The sequence below is a fragment of the Hylaeus anthracinus genome, unplaced genomic scaffold, assembly GCF_026225885.1.
Source record: "Hylaeus anthracinus isolate JK02 unplaced genomic scaffold, UHH_iyHylAnth1.0_haploid 12002, whole genome shotgun sequence".
Classification (NCBI taxonomy): Eukaryota; Metazoa; Arthropoda; class Insecta; order Hymenoptera; family Colletidae; genus Hylaeus; species Hylaeus anthracinus.
The window spans coordinates 1,182,383-1,201,221 of NW_026534349.1; the positions used below are offsets into that span (position 1 = coordinate 1,182,383).

General features: G+C 45.3%; 1 protein-coding gene across 3 annotated transcripts in view; it reads left to right on the forward strand.

Moving 5' to 3' along the window:
* LOC128891822 (zinc finger protein rotund-like) overlaps positions 1-18,839 on the forward strand; it is a 184,384-nt gene that overhangs the window by 121,464 nt on the left and 44,081 nt on the right. The window lies entirely within an intron of this gene.

Below are 18,839 nucleotides of genomic sequence, written 5' to 3' on the forward strand. Positions count from 1 at the left end.
CCTTCACGAAAAGGGGGACGGAGAGAGAGAAGAAAGTGGCCGGCGGAACGTCGGCTCGAAAAGGGACCCAGAACGTGGGCCCGACCGTCTCAAAAACATCGGTTTAGATCTAATTTTAATCGAGTCTCTGCCGTGAGGCGTGTCGCACGAAGATGGGGAGCTCTGTCTGCCAGGCAATCCTTTGGGTCTCTTTTGTTATACAAGAGGGCCCTATGACAAGGGATTTCCTTCTTCCCGGAAATTCGACGCCGAAGTTTGCTGACTTCTGCATTTTAAGTCGTTTCTTGTTACGATCATCGGTTTATGATAGTATTTCTGGCGATGAGACTCCTTTTTGAAGTCTTCCAAACAGAAAAGTGAGAAATCAGGTTCGATTAAACATTCTACTTCCCTTGCAGTTACGTACAATTTTATTTCCACAACCTACATTACAGATGAGCCTTATTCGGATATCTTCCAATTAATTAGGTAATCATCTTCGAGATATTTTTTTTTCTAAATGAAACATAAATAGAGGTTAAACGTAGTACTCGTATTATTATCTAGAAATCGGTATTTTCCATCGTTATCCGAAGGGAAATGGGCCCTCCTGCGGCCCGCTGCAGCGCGAAATTCGATCAAGCCAGGCGCTGGTCCGAGCAACGAAACACGAAATCGAACGAAAACGAAAAGCTGCCGAATGAATGGGTCAGGTTGAGGTCCCTCCCCACCCGTCGGAGATGGGAAGGTCAGGTGGGGCCCAGCGGGCAGTGCAGCAGCGAGCCTCCCACGCCAAACAAAAGTCCTTAAGCCTTAGACTGAACATGATACCCCATTTACCTCCACGTACTAAATTTCTAAGTCCGATCTGCCCCCTGTATGCCCCTTATGTACATCGCCAGGGCACAATGGCTCCCTCTTCTCGGCCCCGTTGGGCCCCACCGTCGGAGTTATGTAACCGTCTGTCCGTCCGTCCGTTTCGTGCGTCTTGCCAGAAAAGCTTTCTTTCTCTTCTCTGAATGGGCCGAGGATCGAGGAGCACGATAGCTTTCTCGATTCGGTGTGAACGCACTCGCCACGGCTGGGATCCAGCTAGAGCGGAAAGAGACGATCTCGGGCCCAAGATTACACGATGGGCCCGTGATTTTCTACGAGGAAACAGGATTTTTTTAATAGACGCCAGACGATGACAAGTCCTCGCGAATGACCGTTCACCGCGAACCAGAGTGGTTTCTAGCTCATCCGTTGCTACCGGCTATTTCTGATCGCTAATTAGGGACTTTGAGGCCCCTCGGGGCCCGAGGCGAAGGGGCCAGGTGTGTCACGGGTCGTCTTTAACCTGTGTTCGGGAGACAGTGAATGAGTTTTGTTTTATGAAGCTACTTTTAGGTTGGGTTGGAGAGAATCTTTCAGATTAGATTTAAAAGCAAGGGGATGATTTTGTAAAGTATGTTTGAGGTTAAAACGGGTTCTTCGACAATTTTGACGTCATGTGAAATTTAACGTTAGATATTTAAAACCATGAATTTGATGATGTTTCTATAACGAAGTTAAATCGAAGTTAAATTTCACATTAACTCATCGAACGATCTTTCTTTCATGAAGCAACTTTGTGTTGAAATTCATAAACAAAACCTCCGTTCATTCCTGCTTCAAAAAGAACCGTAATATTAGGTGAACGAATAGGACTCTTGATGATTCCAGTTTCGCGAAGTAGCCTCGTTATTAGTTTTAAAACCAACCTCCACCTGTACCTCCAGGCATTAAAACCCCAGTGCCATTACACAGCGCACTTAATAAAGTCATCACTGTACCAACACCACTTTTTATCATTTTCTTACCCACAAGCCATTCGCAATTCATTCATCACGGAAACAAACGTCAGCCCAATTTCGAGCCACCCAACATCCATCAAACTCGAGAATCTCTCAGCTCCTCCCCGAAGAATCTGGACACACTCGATGCATCCATGTCCCCTCCCCCAAAAAAAGGTGCACTTACTCCACTTACCGACTTAAATGTCACGGCGAATTCCCATTTTAAACACTCGAATCCATTCCCACGCGGCCTGTCTAATAAATCCCCCCGGGGTCAAAACAAAAACCGACTTCCTGCGGGGAAGGAACACTTCCCCCTTCTTCGAGCCTATTTTAAGACGTTCGAGTGTCATCCCCTCGAAGCAGCCTCCTGACTGAGAGCCACTGGCCGAGATTCTCCGGTTCAGACAACTCGAGGCTACCGTGATAATGCGTGACAATTCGAATTTACTTGCAATTACCTATGGGCCGGATGATCACGTGATGGCTGGAAAGACGATTAAAGTCTCCCTCCAACATGGGCCTCTTTTCTCTGGTCGGAACCGCGCCTGTTCCTCGAACGGGGTACACGTATCGCCCGTTCGAGCGTAACTAGTCGACTCGATTCACCTTCCTCTTTTTACCTGGGGGCCTCGTTGCCTCTCCTCTTTCACCTGTTCGCTCCTGCGTTTCGTCATCGGCCACGATCTGTGACGAAAGTAGTTGCACTCCACGGACACGCTTGCCCTTGTTCCTCTCGTTTGACGGATAACTTTTTGCCGACGGATGCCTTCTGCCTCCCTTCCTCAACGAAATGCCGCGAGTTGGATATTGGCAATTTTGGACCTGGTCAGTTCCGACCCGACCCAATCCGCTTCTCTCGCCATGTTACGTATTAGTTATAATAAGCAGGTGTGAAAATCCGTACTTGGAGAGGACATATGGTTGGTCGCTAAATGAAAATTCAATGTTCCCGAATGTCTTTCTAAATATTCTAAATATAGAATTTTCTTCTACAAAATGATTTTGATCGTGACATTGAAATTTTTACTATATACGTACGGAGACCCATGGAAACCATGTCATTTAGTAAAAAATAGATTTGAAACGTAAACGTGACATGACTTAGGACACGCGTGACTCTACTACCAGATTTCCCCTACGCTTGTGCCTCGTCTAGCCTTTTTTGCTCGACGTTTTATTCCCGGTCCTGGGACTTTTTTCGAAGCTCGCGGTTCTGTTTCCTGTTGGGAAAAAAAAATGGAAAGTCTGTCGCGTGTCAAATGGAACTGCTCGTCGCGTGCCTGGTCCTTTCTTCTTTGAGCGTTTTAGGGAAAAGGCTCTGGGGGTGAGAAAATGGCGCCAACAAATTGGGATCCGTGAATTACTGGCACGTGGAATCTTATAACGTATGCAGTTATTTTTAGTGTACTATTTTTACGATTTAGAGATTAGATATATTTAGAAGTCTAGTTTTCAGAGTCGAGCAAAGTTGGCTTCGGCCGACATCCCTAGAAACGAAATTAATAAATAGCTTGCTGCCAACCAATGACTGCAACCGATGTTACTAAATTCTGAAGTATGGTTTGTCGTCCAAAGAATTGAACCTGAAAGAGGAATATTCGTGGGCTGCTCTCGATGAATAAAAAAATGTCGAGTCGCGTGGCGGTTTTCGCATGGGTTTGGACTGCGAAGCCTTAATGTACCGGGTGAACAAGTGGCAAAGAAAAGAACAGAAGGAAGAAACGGCTGCAGGTTCGGTAGCCGCGTAAACGGGGCCAGGGGGAGAGGGAAAGGAAAGAGAATAAATAAGAAGTGGTGCTCGCAGAGGCTGCCGATCGTAAATCTGTGGCTGGGCCTCATCACGAACTGAATATTCTCTCCCCTCTCGAGACAGTCTTTTTCTCGGGCATATGCATACCGTTCCTCCATTTTTTTTTATTTTCCTCCCTGCTTATCTAACGATCCTCTTTATTTATGTTAACTTGCTGCCGTTTTGTTTCTCCTTCCAAGAGCAACAGTTAAGGGAAAGCTCTGTTTCAACTTTTCAGATGGTTCTTACAATAATTTATCTTTCGAATTTTGTTCGTTTCTTCGTTGTTGCTATAAGTTGTTCGTGGCGTTATCTCTGCATCATTTTTTTGGTTCTTCTTCGTTTGCTAACGTAAAAATAAAATATAAACGATACATACGTCAATAGAGTTTCATCGACTATTTATTTGCGAGTAACGATTCAATTTTTCTATAGGCGTATGAATATTTATAGGTTGCGCATGTATGACATTATTATTTCAAAGCTTATTTTTATGTACAATAAACTTTGCTTACGAATGGTACTAGTACTCCTGAAGAGGCTAATATAATACGTTTATAGAACGCAGAATGTTCGATCATTTCGAATGTTGCAGTACTTTCCATCTTCGTGAATAGTAGTGTACATAAAATCTTCAATTGGAGATGAGTTTTCCTTACTTCCTTTTCTGCATATTTTTTTACTATCGAGATATGAAACCCCTTTCGTTTTTAAGAGTTATTTAACTGTCAACACACTAAAGCTCTTCAGGTTGATAGAATTTTTTTTTTTGTAATTTTGTGATCGAAAGCTTTGTGATCGCCCTATGAAATCACCCAACGTGTCTCTTCCATCTTCTATTTCTATGTTTTCCCCCTCTCCGGTCGCATTTCCTTCCCCCACTCACCAAGCCTTACTCTTTCGCTTCTAGCCGCATGCAGGGGCCTTTATCTGCTTTTTTGTAGCCGCGACTAACGAAAGTGGGCCCCGCGGCCCCCAGTAGCCGATTCCCTCGGAAATTGAGTAGCTATAAAATTAATTATCCGCCGTACTTTATCGCCAGCCGTGGTTGGCTTGCACGTCGACGTGCTCCTTCCTCTCTACGGCCCCATAAGGCCCCCTTCTTCACCCCTCCCTTCTTAGAGGCCCCGGAAAGGCTTAACGTTCAGAAGCAGGAAATATCGAACGGCTGATCTCGTAATTCCATTCGGGAATCGATTTCTGATAAGTCGAACCAGGGAACAGACCCTTCGGGCCCCTTGTACGATAGCGTATCGTCGAGTTTTTTTCTCGTTTTTTTTTTGGGGGGGGGGGGGCTGAGGATTTTCTTTCACTCCGTATCGGTGAACGAGACACTTAAGACCTGTAGATCGATTTCTATCTCGACGAGATTACGGATCTTTGGTTTCTTCTTTTGTGAGCCAAGATCGTGGGACTTGTCAAAATAGTAGGTGTTTACAGGGTGTTAAAGACAGCCCTTTCGGTGTAGAGAATTCCTTTGAAATCCTTCGACAGGAAGTTGCTTTTTTTTTCTCTGAATTTTTTGAAGCGAGATTCTTCTTTTCTTTATGATTGTAACTTTAACCCTTTGAAATCCCACGATCGAGAACACAAATGCACTTGTCTTTCCCAAAAATCTAAACTAGCACCATGGTTAAACGCGTACACCTTGAGTACAACGACTTCGATGGGCCTATCGCGATAGTTAATTGCTTAATCAGAGGAAATCACGAAGTGTTCTCATGGAAGGGTACCGAGGTCGCCATAGATCACTTCTGGATCCTGTCGCAGGACACTGATGCGTCCCAGGCACACGTTTCCACGTGGTCTTTGAGAGCCACTCGCGCTAAAATTCACCAGTCCTTAATGAAGCTCCTTTCCGCGGCTCGGGACGACGCTGCGGAATTAATTAGGGGAGCCGCTCTGGTCCATTTGAGTTTACGACCGCGGGTTTACGTTAATTATTACCGAGAACTAGTTGTAATTAGTCTTTCTCGAATACAAAATATCGACCAGGTTTGGGGAGGGGGGAAAAGGGCCAGAGTAAGACGGGATCGTAAAAGATTTTAATGACCGCGGGTAGATTTATTAAAACGCGGCGACGTTCGTGGAACAAAATTCGAGATTAATATGACACGAGCGCGTTTGCGTTGCTGCCCTTCGCAGTTTCTATCGGTTATGTTTGTCCTCGGTAATGTAGGCGCTGCTAATCAACGATGGATCTTGAATTTTTTTGCTGATTTCAGGATTTTTTGTTTCTATAGATACGAGGTGACTTTTAAAGGTGTTCGATGAAGTTATTATTTAAATTAGTAGATGCACGTAAAATATTGCCATGACACAGAAGCTTCATCGGCTGCTACTTTATGTCAGACGAAAGAGCGTAGACTAATCTATTCGTACTTGCAACTACTCGCCAAACCAATAGTATGTCTACTGGAAGCATTGTTTCCAAGAAACAGAAGACTCATTGTAGAATCTCAAAGAGTATTCTTCAAAGATCCAGCACTCGTTCGGACTATTCTTCGAAGATCCCATCCATTTAAATTACTAACCAGCCAGTACAACTTGCCATTGCTCTGGAGGAACCAGCATCACTGACCCAGTTCCCCAGAAACAGACCCATCCCGAGCAACCACAATCTGATCCCACTTCGCACCTCCTCATCCAATCAGCGTCCAACAGATCATCCTCCAGGTCTTCGACAAGCAGAGTCGAGACGACCCAGTGGCTTATTTAAACTCCTATCGTCCGAGTCTCCGTGATCCCTTCCGAAACAGAAAAGCCCCGAAACCGATGTGTGTTTAAGTGCGCGGCGGTCGGGCCTCATTTCTATCGGGCGGGCCCCTCTATTTCTCATTTTCTCTCCCCGGTCAAGGGGGATGGAGGGCCGCGGGACGATAGAGAGAGAGAGGGGGGGGGCCCTTTGCTCACTTCCTAGGGATGCTGCCCCCGAAAGTCAGGTTCCCATGCCCTCTCGCGCGCCCTCCTCGTCCCACCGTACGGGAACCGGATCCCTCTCTTTCTGGGCCACGGGGCCCAGTCTGCCACCTGTCCCTGCGTCTGGAAGGAGCAACGATGTCTTCCTACATGTTGAACATGCATCTCGCCCTATTGTCTCTTGTTCCGGCTTCTTCTCCTCTCTCGTCCTCGCTCCGCGTTCCTCGTTCCTCCGACCGTCCTTCGTTCGTTCGCGACGGTCTTTCGCGCCTTTGTGGGTCAGCTTTTCTCGCCTGGCGTTATCAGCCGACTTTGGCCCGGGTCAGGGATTTTCTGGAAGAGAGAAGAGTTTGCCCTCGGGTGTTTCTAGATATTCGTTTTATTTAAAGGATTTTACTGACGCTCGATCGCGGAGAGTCGAACACGCGGGAGATTGGTGTAACCGTTGGTTTCAGTGTCCAATGGAATTAGTGATATTTTGGGTGTGAATCGACGAAGATAATCGTGTTCTAGATGTGTTAGTCTTTGGGGTATGTGAATAATTGGGGCATTGAATATTGAGATTCTGTGGAGGTCGATGGTGACTGGACGACATCCTAGTTAATTCGGCATTAGTTCTCCTCTCACTTTCCCCAAGTCGAGTCTTATCTATAACTAATTTAGAGTTATCCTGCCACGTCTAAGGACTTAACACTCCATCCAGGATATCTCATGAACCACTGAAATCCCCGATTTGATTTCATCGATGGACCATTAGATCCATTTCAGACCGCTCTAGTCGACGATTTAATTTCCTCGAGTCGTCGGGATAGCTTCACTCGCGAAAACATCGCCGGTTGAACATGGCTTGTAGCTACTTGAACGTGTAACAGAGTTAAATCAAGATCGAGATCCTCTCCCCGTTCCTACACTCGAGTTCTTTCTTCCGCTTTCTTTGCCCGGGCACTTGATACCCTCCGGGTTTCGCTTTTTGATCTTCACTTTCCACCGTGCGCGACTTTAATTAAACTTCCCCGAAGATGCTGTTCATGAAGGCATTAAGTTGAAATTGAATTCTTTCTCTTCGCGGAAAGTTGCGCAGCCCCTCTCGCGTTCTTTCAGTTTTTTACTCGCGAGCGCTTGTAATTTCAGTTGAGCTTTAGATTGTTCTTTCCAGAAGACTGACGAGCGCTGGATATGGGATCTACTTAACAACTCGAAGCTTCGTTTGAGGTGGTTTAGCCCTTTGCGATCGGAAGGCGACTCTCAGGCGACAACGAGGAGCGACAGGGTTCGGTAGTGTTGGACTTGGTTGAATCTCGAAGCGTTGATGGCGATATTTGATTATAGATAGGTTTTTGGAGAAAACTGAGCGCTTCGTGTATGTTGTTGAAATAGATCCTCAGGGACTGTAGCTATGTTTCGATTGGAGCTACAGTACGGGTTTTTACCAAACCCGAGGTACCCGAGCTATACATAGGGCGAGTAAAGTGAGAATTAAACGAATGTAAAGAAGGAACAAATGTAAGAATAGCGTATGAGGTGTCATGTCAAGTTGTACGACTTCGCACACTTATAAATAAAACTCAGTCACTCACCTTGAGATAGAGGTGACGTGGTTGAAATTCGGTCGCAAAAACATAAGTATAGATGCGTATATAACCCATGTAATTCATTTTCATTCGTTCTTAAATTGTTTGAAAATCCCGAAAAAAATCACTTTTTCTTCTCGAATTACTGCAAATGATTCTCGCAACGAAAACTCCAAATTGTACGACTCGTTTTTCTTACTTAATTAAAATTGGAGCGATCAAACGAAGGCTCCCGGACGTCTGCGAGTGACCTAATATACCTGGTGGCGCAGTCTGAACCCGTTGGCCAGTCCAGAAGGGGCTTTCCTGTAAAAATGATCCGACCCGAGGCTGCCAGGATTGATTTAGCGAGCTAATGACGAACCGAGCCAGCCTCCCACACGAATCAGGAGCGCTTCGACGGGCTCCGCTCCCAAAGGTATTTTTTTACCTGGCCTCCTCGAAGGGGCCCCGCCGACATCTGGTCAGATTTTGTTTCACAAAAAAGTCCAGTAGGCCCTTATCAAACACGAACGATGCATGGAAGGGGCGAGACGCGCGTCTGTGGGAACTATTTCCCAGGCTTCACCATTTGGCCCTGATTGCCTTTCGCCTCTGGAATCATTTTCCGGTGATGTAATACGAGTTATCCTTCCAACGACGCGTCACACGTGTTTACATTGCGTGAAACTGTGCGGAGAGCTAGAGACGGTTCGTCTGTTCGTTGAATTCGATCGTGACATTTATTGGAGATTTTCTAGTGTATTTGTTTGAATACAATTTCAGGCATGTAAGGTTTAAGATTCGTTAAATTTTCAAACTTGACGAGTCTGTGTTGTATCGCTATCTAAATAATAATGCAACAACCTCAAAATACATCTTTCCACTCCCTTCGTAAAAACGTGCGGTATAAATTACCTAGATTAAGTCGTACCCGACAAAATAATCAATTAAACCCCCCCTAACCAACAAAAAATCGCCCGAGGCCGGTTCCAAAAGAATCCATGACACGCGCGCGTGCGGTTTTCACAAAATTCCAACTATCGCAGGCTTTTTTCGCAGCCTCGTGGCACACGCCACCCCTTTTGTCTCGCGGTCGCGCACCCCCCGCTCCCTCTCCCGGCTAACTACGAAATTTTTCCACCGAAAAAACCAGATAAAAAGCAAGGGGGGCACCGATCGGAGACGCGTGCGAACGTTCGTCGCGACGAAAAATCAACGGGCACGCGCGCAGCCTGCGCCGTTTTTTGCACCAAGAAATTTATGGATTTTTCGGAAACTCGGAAATCCAGGGGATGAAGTCCCCCTTCCGGGTTCCCCTCCCCTTGCGATATGTTTTTTTTTTTTTGTTCTGGTCCACCTTTCGAGGTAAAAAAATCCACGCAGCTTCCTTCCACGCGCCACATGGTACGTTGTCGTTTTTTTCTCTTCACCCTCCGCTCCTTATTTTCCACCCCTGGTGCGTCGAGCCTCGATTCGGACCCCTTTGTCCTCGTACGGGCCCTGCCCAGCGTCCGGCAACGTTCGAATTTTTTTTATCGCTGGTCCGTCTCTGTAACTTCACCCCTAACCTCGTGGATTCCACGAGGGGTGGATGTCGGAAAAAAAATTTCATTGAAAATTTGCCTAACCGTCTTTCGAGCTAACAATGGACTTCTTCGACGGAAAAAGTGGCTGGTCCGCGTTTTCTGGCCGTTGGTTGAAATTCTTTTGAGGGAAATTTCGATTGGTCCACCTTTGTTGGATTTTGTGGTTGTTCGAGATTAGACTGTCGTTTGTGTTTTAGTTTAACGAAGACTGGGAATGTTAGGCAAGGGGGTGGGTTGTTTGTGTTACAAGAGGCTATAAACTTATTTCTTCTTGAATAAAAAAAATTAAAAATTCCTTTAATATTAGAAAGAGTAGATTCCCCTCTTAGCAAATTTTATATTACACCTTAAGGAATATGTTAACTCGACAGTATGTGTTGTAAGGGTCAGATGGTTGTTCAAATTGGAAGTTTCATCGAGGTTGCATGGGCAAGATGGGAAAACGCGCGTTTTGAGCCGCGAGTTTCCTGGAAAATCCGCTTTTCCAACAGACACGACAGTTTCTACGGCTATTATGCATTCGTTGACGGCGGTCGGAGGGGGTGCGATGGCAGAAACCCGTGGCGTGGATTTTTGACAGGAGGGGTAGGGCCGCGTCAATGGGAAATTTGCACGGCTAAACGGATTACAGATGTTTTCGTGCCCAGCCGCACAATGGGAAGTCGACTCGAGCCGATTCCTTGATTCGAGGTGAATCGAGATCCTTCTGGCACTCCTCAACTCCCAAGAACGGGCCAATATAGCCGCCGTCACCTTTGGGATACGAGTACAATAATTTCTTCGTGGCCTTCTCTTACGCCATTCTTCGTTGATTGGTACGATTATGGTCGTTTTTGTTTATTTTTTCTCCTTATTTATTGAAATTCTTGAAAAAATATATTTGAAAACAATTTTATATCTCATCGAGATTTAGACTTTTCGTTAAAATATTGTTTCTGTGTATTTATTAAATTATTATTTTTTTTATTTAAAATACTTTCCTACAAATATACGTAATTAAAAGCTCCCTGATTGCAAAAGTATAAATAAAAATAATGGCTCGTGAAATTCTTCAAAATTCTTCAAAATCCAATATGACGAACAACGCACTTTCACTTGCAACCCTCGCCCGTGAAACTTGCCGTCTACAAGCCATGAATGCGGAAAGTTTCTTTGGACGTCGCGGGGTTGGACGTTTAGGGGTCGCGAATAGGCGAATAGTCCCCGCTGATGCACGTCGACTTTCTTCGTTGTCGATCCGCGTCGAGACACATTCAGAACATTTCGCCAGGGTTTCGAATAATCCGTGGCCTAATGCCGCGTAAACGTCGACCGTTTTTCCATTTTTCTCCGCCGCTTTTTATTATTCCCTTTCACCAGCTTTCGGGCAGCTTCCCTCGCACGTGGTACCGACGATCGATTCTGGGAGGATTTTCTCATAATGGGGACATCGGCTGTTTCGATTCCTGCCTGTTTGCCCAATATTAATCGTCATACATACATATTGTATACAGTAAAGTTGCATGCAATATTTCGTTCATGTTTAAGGTGTTTTGTAATACTCATTATTTTTCAATAAGTCGAATGTTCATTATTTCCAATGATTTGAATTTTATCGCGTCTCGTCGACGCGATTTTCCATCGGAATAAAAAGGCGACTAGGGTACGATTCCCAATTGTCGGGGGAGCGCGACGCCGAGGATTAAGTTGCGTGTTCGCTGATCTGTTTCCACCCTTCCTCTCGATTTCGCGGGGGCGGAGGTCCTCGTTTAAAGAGGCCAGCTTTGGAAACGGATCCAAGAGACACGGCTCGAAATGCAGATGTTTGCGAAAGAGATTTTCGCCAAAAGGCTGGACACGAGGTGAAAATGGGGCTGGAGAGGGTCGGGAGAGCGTCGAAGTATTTCCGTAACGAGATTAGCCAAAGGGAGAAGGAACGTTGTCGGTGATACGGTGCTCTTGAATCTTTCTTTTTCTTCTTCTTCTTTTGTTTCGACGAAAATTAAACTGGGGGGATGCCCGTCGACCTCGAGCTGGATGCTCGCAATTTTTTCTTATTGGATGGGAAATTATTTGGCCGAGAGGGATGATCGTTGGTGTCTCAGACGGATAAGTCTAGGTATAAAAATAAATAATAGAAAGAGAATGTATGTCAATTCTTTGCATTACATCATTTTTATTTATATCATTTATTTTTATACTTTTACTTCTGTATCTGAAATACCAACGAGTTTATTATTATATATATATATATATTAGATAATTAAAGAGGGAGCACAATTATTACGCGTGATTTTCAACAGTGGTTATTAATAAAATCCCTCTCCGTTTCGTCGCCATAAAAGGGCTCGAAAAAGCACGAAAAATCGCAACGTGGTTTCCGCGAGCCCGAAAGAGGGATGGTTTTACAGTCGTGGAAATTTAATGCCCGTTAATATATAGTATTACAATAATATCGGGTATCGAGTCGTCGTGGCGCCTCGTTTCGACCCCTTGGCGCCGGAAAACGCTGGGACAGAAAAATTATACTTCTCGACGGAAACGAAACACCGCGTGTAATGATATCACCCGTTCGCTGCACGAATCGATTGACTCCACTTTTTGAAAAATCTTAAATTTAAGTGTCAAAACATTTGGTATAGTCGTAACTTTTTATTTAAATCAGAAAGCTTCTTTTGGAAAACCCTTTATGGAATCACAATTAAATGATACCATTCGCGCTCCATTTCATATTTTATATACATACAGCTTCTGTTATAAATCCAAAAACAGAATCATGTCGTCAATCTGAACATCCTGCCCCGAAGAGGGCATCTCGCGATTCGATGGGTCACTTTCGGTGACGGTATTGTTGACCAGAGAACCGAGACGAAATCGGGGAAAGGTATCTATCCGGTGTAGAGAACAGGTCAAGGAGAAAGACGTCGAAGCGCTACGCGGCACTTGTTTCTCGAAGTCGCTCGAGGAGGGGTGGGGGAGGGGGGGGGGGGCTATTTGGGCCCGACCAGTCCCAAACACGGTCCCCGACTCGGGCCACCCCCGAAAGTCGAGACGAACGAGATCAAACGTGCCGGGGGTCCAGATTTTTTTCTCTCTTCCCCTCCCTCTTGCGGCCGACCGCCTCCCTCGTGTTCGTTTGCTTGTTTGTTTGCTGACTCGGGACGCGCGCACATCATTCCTCGAAGCCTCCTGCCCCGAGGTGCCATGGAGACTTTTTTGGAATCCACGAACGCACGATGAAAGCAGCCACGGCGATTTTCAGGGAATCGAGAGGTCGGATAATTGATTTTTATATATTTTATTATATATTACTTCATACATCATACCGCAATCATCCATTGAATATCCCAAAAGTAAAGAAATAAATTATTGTCAACCACCCACTTGTTCCTCCCGTTAAAAAAAAAAAAAAAAAAAAAAAACTTCCCACCTCCAAATCTCTCTCCCAAATCGTTTCCCGAGCAACTCAGACTCGTTACGACAAGGGGTTAACCGGGTTACCTTTCACCCCAACGCCATCCCGAATGCAATTTTTTACCCCACCCAACGCGTCCACCCCCGAAGCACTCGATACCCCCTCGAGTCGGGTAGCCTAGCACTCTTTTTTCCACCGCGCGATCTCTCTTCATTTTTTTTTTTCGATCCCCTCCCGATTCCACCCCTGACAAAGAAATCGCACAAAAGGAATTATCGAACGATCAGGATTCCCTCTCCCCCGTGGCACGGAAATTCCTTTTGATATTTCCCTGGTTCTGTAACACCTCCGTGTGCGGCGTGTGGCTCGGGTGCGCGGAAGGAGTGGGGCGAGAAAAGGGTTGTTTGCGGGCCGATTTGCGCGCGTGGGGCACCGCCGGCCATTGTCGACGGAATCAATTTGGGTATTGAACTGCAATCGAGAAAAAAAAGGGGTTCCCCGCATTGGCCGTGCGTGTGTACAGATCCACCACCGATAGCATTGTCGTACCGCCATTGAGCCATCAAAATATTAAGGGTGGCGCGCGCTCTTGCTCGCAGGTGCATCGATTTCTTTCCTTTTCTTTTTTTTTCACGCATTCTCCGTCTCTGGTTTGGGGTCTCCATTGTGACGACGCGTTCCTTCGCGCCGGGTAGAAAGGGTTTCGCCCATCGATTGATCGCGCCTCGTTATTCTGACGATCGATTTCGTCGACCCTCCCCATTTCCATGAAATTCTATGGGACTTCTTCGGCTGCGGTCTAACCCCTGCGCGCGGGGACGGTCGACTTTCGACCTGTTTCGGGGGTCGTAAATGTTGTGGATCGTTCTGTGTGGGGCTAGGCGGTAATTAGTTTGTTTATGAATGCTTCTGGAACCGCAGGTAGCCGTTTGTAATTTGGGTTAATGTTCCTCAAGGTGTTCAAATGTATATCAAAATAACAAAACAAAAATCGGGCATATTGCTGGTCATATAAGAATTTATTAAGTACAACAATTATTATTATATAACTATAATAAATACTATTCGTCTAACGACATGGATGATATCTATCTTTTGATAAACATTTCGACACCTTGATGAATATAGAATAGCATGAATAATTCAACAAAATTAAGTTTCTTCTTGCAACTTAACTCACTATTATACTCGCTATTATTACTCGATATAAATTAAGTTCCTCAACTGTCACTTTTTCGTAATTGAATTTTTTATTCGATCGTCAACAAGGCATGCGTCGTCGAGCTAGTGTCGAGTTATTATGATAAAGGGGTGGTTGGTCGTATTTTTCAATCAGACGCGAAGGAGGGCCGCGCGAAGAAAGCCATAGAAAAGGGCAAAGTTAGGCAAATCGATCGATAAATATAGGGCACGATCAATGGGGTCCCGACAACTAGTTCCCTTTGAACCCTTTTCTACGCCTGGAGAGAAAAGAAAACACAATCGAGACGACCAGGAGTCTGACAGAACTGGCGCACTTGTCGATGACGGATCACTTTCCGATCATTTTCATTACAATGGCGCCCGATTATTTAAATATCGCCTCGATCAATTTCGTGATACACTGATCGCTTACTTCAACGTTTACCTTCTTTGAAGTTTAGGATTTTTCAATTGTTCGTTTAAATAAAAAATGACTTTTATAAAAGTCTTCAAACTATTTATAAAGCCCACCGTTAATGTCCAGCGAGTTCCAAATAATGTAAACATTAGGATCTATCATCCAATTCGATCTCTAAGAATGACTTGGTTCGTCTCAAAAATCACAAGCCTTCTCATTCCCCCCAAAAATTCTGCTTCCAAGGTTTTGAGGGGGTCCGGTGGTTTCTCGGTCACCTGGCCAGCGCGGTGACGTCAGGAGAAAACACCCCGTCACTCGACCAAGGTGCGGGGTAGTCGGGAGCCGGACCCCCATGGGTTCCCATGACCTGCACTGACCCCGCGCTTAAGGTGCTCGTCGCGAGGGCCCTCCTTCGAGTTGACCTTGGCCAAGAGGTCGCGCATATGTTCCAGGTTCTGCGACTTCCTGAACGGAAGGAGAGATTTTTCCCAAAAACTCGCACCGCCCCTCCCCTCGTTTATGGGATATTGAGATAATGCACCCCCTGTTTCTCGAGGGGGGTGCCTGGCTAAAGCATCGGAATTCGGAGTTCTCACAGTCGCCGGTCCTCCACTAGGAGTCGGTGTCACGGTGATGGAGCGTTTTTGGGAAAAAAAATTCGGTCAGTTGTCGGTTGGGCAGACCGTTGCTAACACCGCGGTGACCTCTTCGATTCCGCTAGATTGTCGAATGTACAAATAGAGACGTCTGGTTTCTTAGGGCACTCCTATGAGCATCAGAATTAGGAGAATTTGGTCTGAGATACTTGGAATTAATGCCAAAAAATCTTCCACATCTCATATAGTAGATGATATTATCTTTCACAAGGCCTACAATTCGAGATTCATCTATGATAGCCAGAATCGGATTCGTCATACGGCACAAGGATTCTGTCGATTTAGTGAACCCTAAATTATAAACACGTTACGGGGTCCGTTCGGGGCGAGATTGCGCTGCATCTCCTGGAAAGGTTTCGGGCCCGACCGAGAAGAAATTTACAGCGGAACCCCGTTCCACTGGTGTTTGGGCGGTGTGTCCAAATATTATTCGTAACGGCATACGACAAATTACCCTCTCGACAGGATTTTTTCTCGGGGCCCCGTTCGCGTTTCGGCGAGTCATTACGACCGGTCGGACGGAGCTGGAGAACATTTTTTTGTCAAACCCCGGAGATTCCCGAAAATCAGGCATAGCCGTGCTTCCCTTCACGACACTCTCGTTCTACGACTGCGTACGAAAGATAGAAAAAATGGGGAACAGTCGGGGGAGACGAACCCCCGCCGTAGAAAGGCTGTCGACTCCGTTGGAGCAAAAACCACTCTGTTGGCACAGCACGTGAAACATAAGGCTCCGGAGGATTTGAAAAAAAAAAAAAACAGCGAAAAAAGTCGATGAAAAAACGACAGAAGTCTCGAGACGTTGATAAAAAAAAAACGAAACTTCGAAAAGTCGAAAGGGTTGTGACTGGGCCTTAGGACGGTGAGAGAGGTGGGGGTAGCAATAGAAGGGAAAGGGTTGCGCTTCGTTTTATGACACGAATTTTTGCTTTACTGGCTTCCTATTCTCTCTTATTTTTTTCGAGCTGGTTTAATCCTCTCCCTGGACGGTGAAAAGGGGCATTACGGGGCCCGTTGGAACGCGCGAGCCACCGTCAGCGAGCGGATTAGCCTGTTATAAGCCAGGATTCACAGACGACCGGACGATGTTTCCCTTTTCACCCCTTTCCCTCGACTGAGAAAGGCGGTAAAGTTTTATTGGGGGCCTATACAGTCGACGCTGCCCCCGTAATTGCGTCCCTCGCGAGATTATTCCATTTTTTTCCGAGGGTCGTCATCGCGGATGGATGACAGATTGCTCGACGTTTGCGGAAAGTCTGTGGACGTTCTACTTTTACTGTTTTTTTTTACGTAATACGCGTTACTCGCGCGTACTTTTTGGAAGAGGTCAGGGGTGAATAATTTTTACGCCTTGGTGTTTAAGTGGAAATTCAATCGAAACGAATCGTTTGTTCGACCCGTGTACTTGGCGAACCGAATTTAATTTCGAAAATTTACAGTAATGAATTACATTTATAACTTATTCACACCGCAAAAATATAGTTACAGAAATTGCGTGAGGGGATTAAACAAGTATTCGTCGATCAAATGAGAAGATTATTTTGATATAAGCTTACAGTTTTGTTGATTTATATTAATTTTAATATGAACGTTCTGATAGTTCGCGAATAAATTCATAGATTTGGTATGCAGGCTAATTGACGTATATATATCATTGTTGTTTAATTTATTGGGTTATTAAAAACTAATTTTCAGTTTGTTACGTTTATTCGATTCAAAATTTTGTTGAAATAACATATGAAAAGTTGTTACGAAATTTATGTTTCGATAAGACTTTTGTCCATCTCTGCTCGAAATCGAAGGAGGGAACTGTGGGAGGGTCCAAGCATTCCTAGCTTGATTGGCTTCGACTTTCGGCTTCGGGTTGTTAATTCTGATCTTAATGAGAGACGAATAGTCTTCTCATCTCTGCCGAATACTATTTCTCATTCATTTACCCTGGGTTCATGCATGGGGAATTACGTGAAATTTTAGTTCGAAAAATTCATTATGCGTGCTGCCCGCTTTGCGAAAATTTCTTTTACGATTAAACATTATATAGTTTTTGCCAGCTGAACAAAATATTAAACATATTTCATCCTACGTTTCTGACTGAATTTTCCGTTCTCTTCCGGACGTTTAAATGTAAAATATATTTTATGGAATAAACAAATATAAAACAGATTATAGATATGTTACATAAAATATAGACGTGAATGATGCAAATAAAACACAGATAATCGTGTGGGAGATTTATTCGTCATTCGCGTCTCGAATAACATTTTTCCCATCTTCGATTTCGAGTGGTATTTTTAGATTCCGTCGTGTATGAGAAAATCTGTTGGTACGCGTCGAGTCTGATCTGTCCCGGTGTTGCTCAATACCGGGTGTCACGAATCCGAATGGAGCCGGGCCCAGGCACGGTTTGACGCGCGTCCCTAATTCGTCTGGGCGTGGGGTCCGTGCGGGGGCCTTATTCGAGGCGAAAAAACCAGACGCAACCGAACCGAACCGACGAAGCGCTCGTCTCGCGTTTGTCGTTGCGTGCGTTTCGTGACGAGGCTGTCAAGCCGTGACCGCGTCTCATGCGCGACCGAAAATTCTTCCCTTTTTCCTGAATAGAGGCCCTCTCGACGGTGCTCCACTCCTCCGACCGTATTCCCTTCGGACGATGAACTTCCTTCAAACTAATATTCCCCGAACCGTACGTTGGAAGTCAGAAATAAATCAATAAATCTGCAAAATTATCTTCTTTTAGCTTGTAGTTATTAAGTACTACTTACACAAGCTTGTCTATAAATGCCTGTTGTTTGTGAGACGTTTCTGCAAATCGATACTCGAGAAGAATATTTTCAGTAATAATTTACAGTAGCTACGACCTCACTTGGTTTCAATGAGCAGATATATTAATGTGAATCTCGGTAGAGCAGATATACTTGTGGCCAATTGTGACAATTGTCATATCCCTTTCAAAATTAACGATTCCCTCGACCATGTGGCTACACTCATTGAAAGCAACCAAGTCCAAGGAAAGATTAAAATGAGTAAAGAAACTATAAAAGCGAGTGGGAAACTTTCACTTTCCCAACTAGGCTAAGACACTGTCACGTATGATGAATCACTTCAAAACTCGCTCATGGCGCACTCGATGCTCCCAGTTTCAAGAAATCGAAAGATGAGTCTCAACCTTCATAGAGGAAATTTTCGATACCTCCGAGTTGTCAACTTACTGAAATCCAAAAGTGTTCAATATCACCCCCTCCCCCCCCCCACCCGCCCCCCCAAGAAATCGCTTTTTCGAAGATCACCAAGATCGCCAAGCTCGTTAGCGTCGCAGGTGATAATTACCATGGCTACCGACCAGGAAGCGTTAACGACACGAGAGAGATCGCGATCTCGCTCGCCGAAACGTCTTCGGGGCGCGAATGCTCCCACGGGGCCCCGAGAAAAATCGAGAATTAAGTCCCCCCCGTTAGTCGTCAGCGTGACGAACCTCTCTCGCGGCGAAATGTCGCGCTCGCCTCTCTTTTCCGCGGCTACGTCATTAATCTCCGCGTTTAAGTG